This window comes from Chiloscyllium plagiosum, unplaced genomic scaffold (genome assembly GCF_037043375.1).
Source record: "Chiloscyllium plagiosum isolate Xiang-an unplaced genomic scaffold, Cpla_swu_hap1 HiC_scaffold_29, whole genome shotgun sequence".
Lineage (NCBI taxonomy): Eukaryota > Metazoa > Chordata > Chondrichthyes > Orectolobiformes > Hemiscylliidae > Chiloscyllium > Chiloscyllium plagiosum.
The window spans coordinates 100,915,156-100,921,643 of NW_028270167.1; positions in this window are offsets into that span (position 1 = coordinate 100,915,156).

Genomic DNA, 6,488 nt, shown 5'->3' on the forward strand with positions numbered 1-6,488 from the left:
ATGTCATTGTATGCAATAAGAGTGAAGCCTGTGACAGCAGATTTAGCTTTGGAGCGCAGTGAATGCGCTTTCTAAATTCTGGGAGCCCTTTGCGAGACTGCTCCCAGATGGTGATAGTGAGCATATCTGGAATATACTGTTTATATTTGGGAATCCTTGAGAGACAATCTGTGGTTTCAATAGTACTTGGCTTCCGTTGTTGGTGTACAGTAAGCAATTCATAAAGTTACTTATGTATTGTTGTTGACTACCTGAATGGTATTCAAATCTGCCAGGTTGCCTTCAATAGTGTGAATGCATCTATTGTAAATATTTCGAATATTCCAGAACTGCCCAGTGCTTGGCAAATTCAGGGGGGACAAAAAAATCACATTGAGTAATTTGAAATTAAGAATGCAAGAGGATTTAACCACTGAAATATTCAATTCAAATAGTTAAATGGAATGCTCACATCTAAAATACCTGTGATCCAAAGGAATGGATGGACTGACAGAATTGGGACCAAATTCCTAGCTGGGGAGTGTGAAATGTGCTTTGATAAAGTCACCTGCATTTACCAACAATAATTTGGCAAGCTCGGAAATTTAAAAAAACAATACGAGCTTCATTGCTGCTCCAGTCGGGTCCCAAGCTCTGTGAAAAAATAACAATGTTCAGGTTTATTGCATACACTCTGAAACACGTGTTTCTTCAATAGATCTTGCAAGTTTACCAATGAGCATAGCAACATCATTTGGATGGACAAACTTTTGCCAACTCATTTCTTTCCGAGCCTCTATAGCCTGAAGAGTGACCAGAAGCAATTACTCCCCATATGTGGGAACATATGGGGAGTAATTGGGGTGGCACAGTGGTTAGCACTGTTGCCTCACAGCACCAGAGAGCACCAGAGACCCGGGTTCAATTCCCGTCTCAGGTGACTGACTGTGTGGAGATTGCACATTCTCCCCGTGTCTGCGTGGGTTTCCTCCAGGTACTCCGGTTTCCTCCAACAGTCCAAAAATGTGCAGGTCAGGTAAATTGGACATGCTAAATTGTGTTAGGTATAGGGGAATGGGTCTGGATGGGTTGCGCTTCGGCGGGTCGGTGTTACTTGTTCGGCCGAAGGGCCTGTTTCCACACTGTAATTAATCGAAAAAAAAAATTCTGGGAGCACTTTTGGAGACTGCTCCCAGATGGTGATAGTGAGCATATCTGGAATGCACTGTTTAGATTTGGGAATCCTTGGGAAACAGTCTGTGGTTTCACTGATACTTGGTTTGCGTTGTTGGTGTACAGTAAGCAATTCATAAAGTTACTTATGTATTGTTGTTGACTACCTGAATGGTATTCAAATCTGCCAGGTTGCCTTCAATAGTGTGAATGCATCTATTGTAAATATTTCGAATATTCCAGAACTGCCCAGTGCTTGGCAAATTCAGGGGGGACAAAAAAAATCACATTGAGTAATTTGAAATTAACAATCCAAGAGGACTTAACCACTGAAGTATTCAATTCAAATAGTTAAATGGAATGCTCACATTTAAAATACCTCTTATCCATAAGAATGGATGGATTGACAGAATTGGGACCACATTCCTAGCTGGGGCGTGTGAAATGTGCTTTGATAAAGTCACCTGCATTTACCAACAATAATTTGGCAAGCTCAGAAATTTAAGAAACAATACAAGCTTCATTGCTGCTCCAGTCGGGTCCCAAGCTCTGTGCAAAAATAACAAAGTTCAGGTTTATTGCATACACTCTGAAACACGTGTTCCTTCTACAGATCCTGTAAGTTTCCCCAATGAGCATAGTCCATCCAAATGATGTTGTTAACTTTGGCCAACTCATTTCTTTACGAGCCTCTATAACCTGAAGAATGACCAGAAGCAATTACTCCCCATATGTGGGAACATTACCGACGAGGATTATTTCCTTCAGAATTGACTTCCATATATTCAGTGCCCAGAAAAAATAAAAAGCTTGTTATCTTTTATAGAGCAATGATTCAGTGGGAGTAAAACGCTAAACTTTTCTTGCTGAACAATCAAGCTGCCTAAATTTTAAAAATGAACACTTCTTAATAGTTCACTAGATCCTAACGAAATATATTGTGCAAAACAAATCACATGATACATAGTTATTCAGATAATAAAACAAGTTTGTTCATTGAAGAACCCAGAGGAAAAGGTCATGAAACAATGTGAGTTTGATATATCTCAATCATCATTGCCAGTGTATTCTCTGCATAAATTCTCCTTTTCCTCCTCGAAGTATTCAACTTCTTGAATAATTGAGAGAATGAAGTCACTGTTGTACAACACAAACTTAGACCCTTCAGTCCAACTTGCCCATGCTGACCAGATATCAAAAATCTAATCCCATTTGCCAGCATTTGTTCCATATCCATCTTAAACCCTTTCTACTGATTATCAGTTTATTTTACTTTATCAGCACTTGAAATACTGACATTTTTTTTCTCCCAACATTGGTTAAAGAAATCATAAGTTCATTTATCTAAGTTAATTTTGTAATCTTTCACAAAGAAACAAGTGAGAACAACATATAGCTGAGAGCAAAACAAAATACTGCAGCTGCGCGATATCTGGGAACACTCTAAAGGTGAGGCACTGATACTGCACAAGTTTGTCAGCACGGTTTCAATTACTGACAATAATTTAGTAATGTCTTAGCCTTCACATTGTTAAGGTAAATGTGAGATATCTGAATTTCATGAATTGGTTCCTATTCCACTTCGATCAACAAAAATTATTCTTGGTTTAATCTACTCAAAGGAGAAAGTGATGACCAAAGAAGCTGGACATCAGAATCGAAAAGTGTCATGCTGGAAAAGCACAGCAAGTCAGGCAGCATCCGAGAAGCAGGAGAGTTGATGGTTCGAGCATAAGCCCTTCATCAGGAATCACAGGCTTCAGAAAAATAACCGGCATAGACTTATGCCAACACATTCGTAGAAGGGTCAAAGCACGTTACTATCAGATTAGAGACTAATTTCAAATTTGGTACCATTCAGTGCAACATTTCAGGATGATATTTACATATGTACCTAAAGGAGAAGTTGTCTAAAATTACAAGCTCTAGAATGATTATAGGATTAAACCTGGAAATAAAGCTGGTGAACAAGAATGGCAAAGTGAAGTCCCATCAGTATCGCCTTGGGCAGTGTCAAGTAAGAATTTGAGAGCAGAGTTGCCACTTTGGTGTAACCTTCGGTCTGGCCAAATTGCAGCAAACATCTGTTCAATTTTATCTGCAAACTATTGAATTCAAAATCCTCGTTGCACAATAATGAGGCAGCATTTTGGGATGTCATTTTTCAATCATATTATTTTCAAAGTTACTCACAATTAAGAGTGTTCACTTGTTGCTGTCTGCATAACACAATATGAAAAGGAATTAACAGAAAAAACATGAAAACCCAAATTCAGAGTCACTAATTTATTGATATTGCATGGGTCCAGCATTGATAAGTAATCGATTTTTTAAAATAAATACAGATACATTTACTAATTACTTTGGAGTACAGTCAAGTTTCTTACTGAACAGTGACAGGATTGGACAGAGTCCGCATGGATTTAAGAGAGGGGAATTATATTTAGCAAATCTACTGAAAGAATCTACAGAGTCGAATATTAAAGTAAGAAATTGCAGGACATTTAGGAAAGCTTATCATTAAACATGATAGACTGGGTTTTGTGAAAGACAAACTATATTTGACAAATTTGCAACAGTTCATTGAGGAGATAACAAGAAGGGCTGATAAAGGGCAATCCAATGATGTTCTGTATTTGGATTTTAAAAATCCAAATGATAAGGTGCTACATAAAAGTTAATTGCACAATTTAGGAGCTCATGGTATTGGGGTAATGTATTAGCATGGATTGAGGATTGGTTTACCACACTGGCTGTTGCTGAGTCCTCACTTGCAGTGTTGTCTCCAATGTTAGCTCCCATATTTAATAAAGGATAAACCAACATCGGAAACCATTCAAAAAAGATTCACTTTGTTACTTCGAGGACGAAAGGGTTGGCCTATCAAGAATAGATAAGCAGGGGTGATCTTATGGAAACAAGATTCTGAGGAGCTTGACAGAGTAGATGTTGACTAGATCTTCGAGCACCAGTGAAGTCTCAAACCAGGGGACATTACATAAGGGAACATTCATTTTAGAAAAAGAAAAGAATTTTTTCTCTCAGTGAATGGGTAGAATTTTCTCACCCAAACAATTGTGAAAGTTAAGTGTGGGAGGGGAATGGTTGGGTTACTCTTCGGAGGGTTGTTCTGGCTTGTTGGGCTGAAGGGCCTGTTTCTACACAGTCGGGAATCTGCTATTCTATCTCAAATTATTTTAAGAGGGCAGATGGATTTTTGAAATATTGAGCAGTTGAGGGCTATGCGGATCAAGCATAAAAGAGGTGTTGAGGTCTGGGTTGGCCCAGCCATGATCTGATAGAATGGGGGAACAAGCTGAAGGGAATGAATGCCCTACTCCTGCTCCGATTCCTTGAGGCTCCATTTCATGTTTTTTTTGTTTCCAAAGAAGAGCGTGATACAATGTGCTTAAGATCTCAGGTGTGAAAAAGTGGTGTTTTTGTACTGATTCAGATGGCGTTGATTCATCAACCATAGCTATACAACCATGAGTAGGAAGGCAATTCCCTCCATGAATAAAGGAAATCTACTGCAGAGCTCACACAAAGGGAATTCTTACCCTCAGTAAACTCTCCCATCACATTACCCAACATATCAGCTAAAGCAGGACACATTGCGCATGTTCTCGCCAACAAAGGGACTCCGGGTGATTGATGTCAGCACCGGACCAATGAAAGGACGGTGGGCGGAGCTGGATGACCTGGCGGGATGTTGGTCCTCCAACCAATCAAAGTGAATGTCGGGCGGAGCTAAACTAAACCATGTGATCACCCTCGCGCGCGGCGCAGAGTCGCAGTAATGAATGTTCGGGAAGTTATTGAGAGAAAGGATACGGTAAGGAAAGAAATAAACAGGGAAACGGGAGAAAAACTGTATTGCCATGAGCGGAGAGGTTTTACAAACAAATTGTGTATGTCGGAAAATACAAATTTGAACATCCCAGTCCCGTGTTTGCAGTAAATGAGGAATGGCCTCAGCGCGGCTGCAGGCCTGAGTGAGCGCCGCCATCTTTATTCGGGACAATGATTCACTGGACACGTGCGCGGCCGCCATCTTTGTAGGGGGCAAGGTGCAGCCAGGCGCATGTGCAGCCTTTCTCTCGTTTAGAGTCATTGGGATCATAGCAGCCCATACTGCTCTGATTCACCTCTGGGCTCCCTCATCACCACTTTGTCAATATCTAGCTTCCTCAGTCTCGAACCATGGGTGTATTTTTGGTCTGTTTATTACTGTATTATTACTTTTATAGACCCTTTGTAAATGAGTTTTTGACTGAGGCCCAGCCCCTGACCATGTACTGCTCTATTATCAGATTACTTTTTTCTTTTTCATTCCCTGGAATCCATTTTGCACTCCCTGAAACATCAACTGTGTTTCTCCTTCCACAGATACCAGTGATTAATGCCAAAGCCCTGTTGCCTGGGGACAGGGTGATGTTTGACTTTCTTGTACAGCTGCAGTTTGTGTGGTGAAGGTGCTCCTACAATGTGGTTGGGTAAGAGACATTACAGAGTATTCATTACAGCAACAGTAAAGATCTGAAGATAATGTCCAAATCAACAACAGTTTGTAGTTTTATTGTCATACTTATAATTTCATAAAAATACTATTGAGAACTTTAGATATAAGGCCAGAGATGGAGATATTAGGTCAGGTGACCAAAAGCATTGCCAAAAAGCAGGTTTTGAGGGATGTCTTAAAGGTAGAAAGCAGACCTGTGAGGTTTTTTCTGCAAATTCCAGACCATGTTGCTTTAGTAACTGTAGAATCAGCCACACAGTTGAAGTAATGAATTAACAAATCGTTGGGAGTCTCAAAGAAAATGGGTTGAGACCTCGACAAAGAATGTGTGGTGCAGGGAGCTAGGGATGATTACAGCCAGGAATCAAATCAAGAATGAGAATTTTAAATTGTTGTTGCTTATGAATAGGAGCCTTTTGACTGATGAACATGTTTGGGGAGAAGTGAGCACGTGCACGATAGACCTTTCATTTTTTTTCTTGAGATTACAGGCTGGCCAGGAGTGTGTTTGGATAATTAAGTCTGGAAATAACACACGATGGATGAGAGTTTCAGTATATGAGCTGAGATGAGGGTGGAACCAGCTAGAATTAGTGATCTTGGAGTGGGACTGGGCTGTCACTCTCACTTCACCTCTGGGATTCAGCTGGTTGCCAGATTGTGAATCAGGGCGGTAACACAATCGGGAGCTGAGTGGCCCTGGTGGAGCCTAAAGTGAGTGTCGCTGAGCTGGCTGTTGCTGAGCAGCTGCTGCTTGATAGCCCTGTTGATGACGACTTCCATCACTTTACTGCTGATCGAGTGTGGACTGACC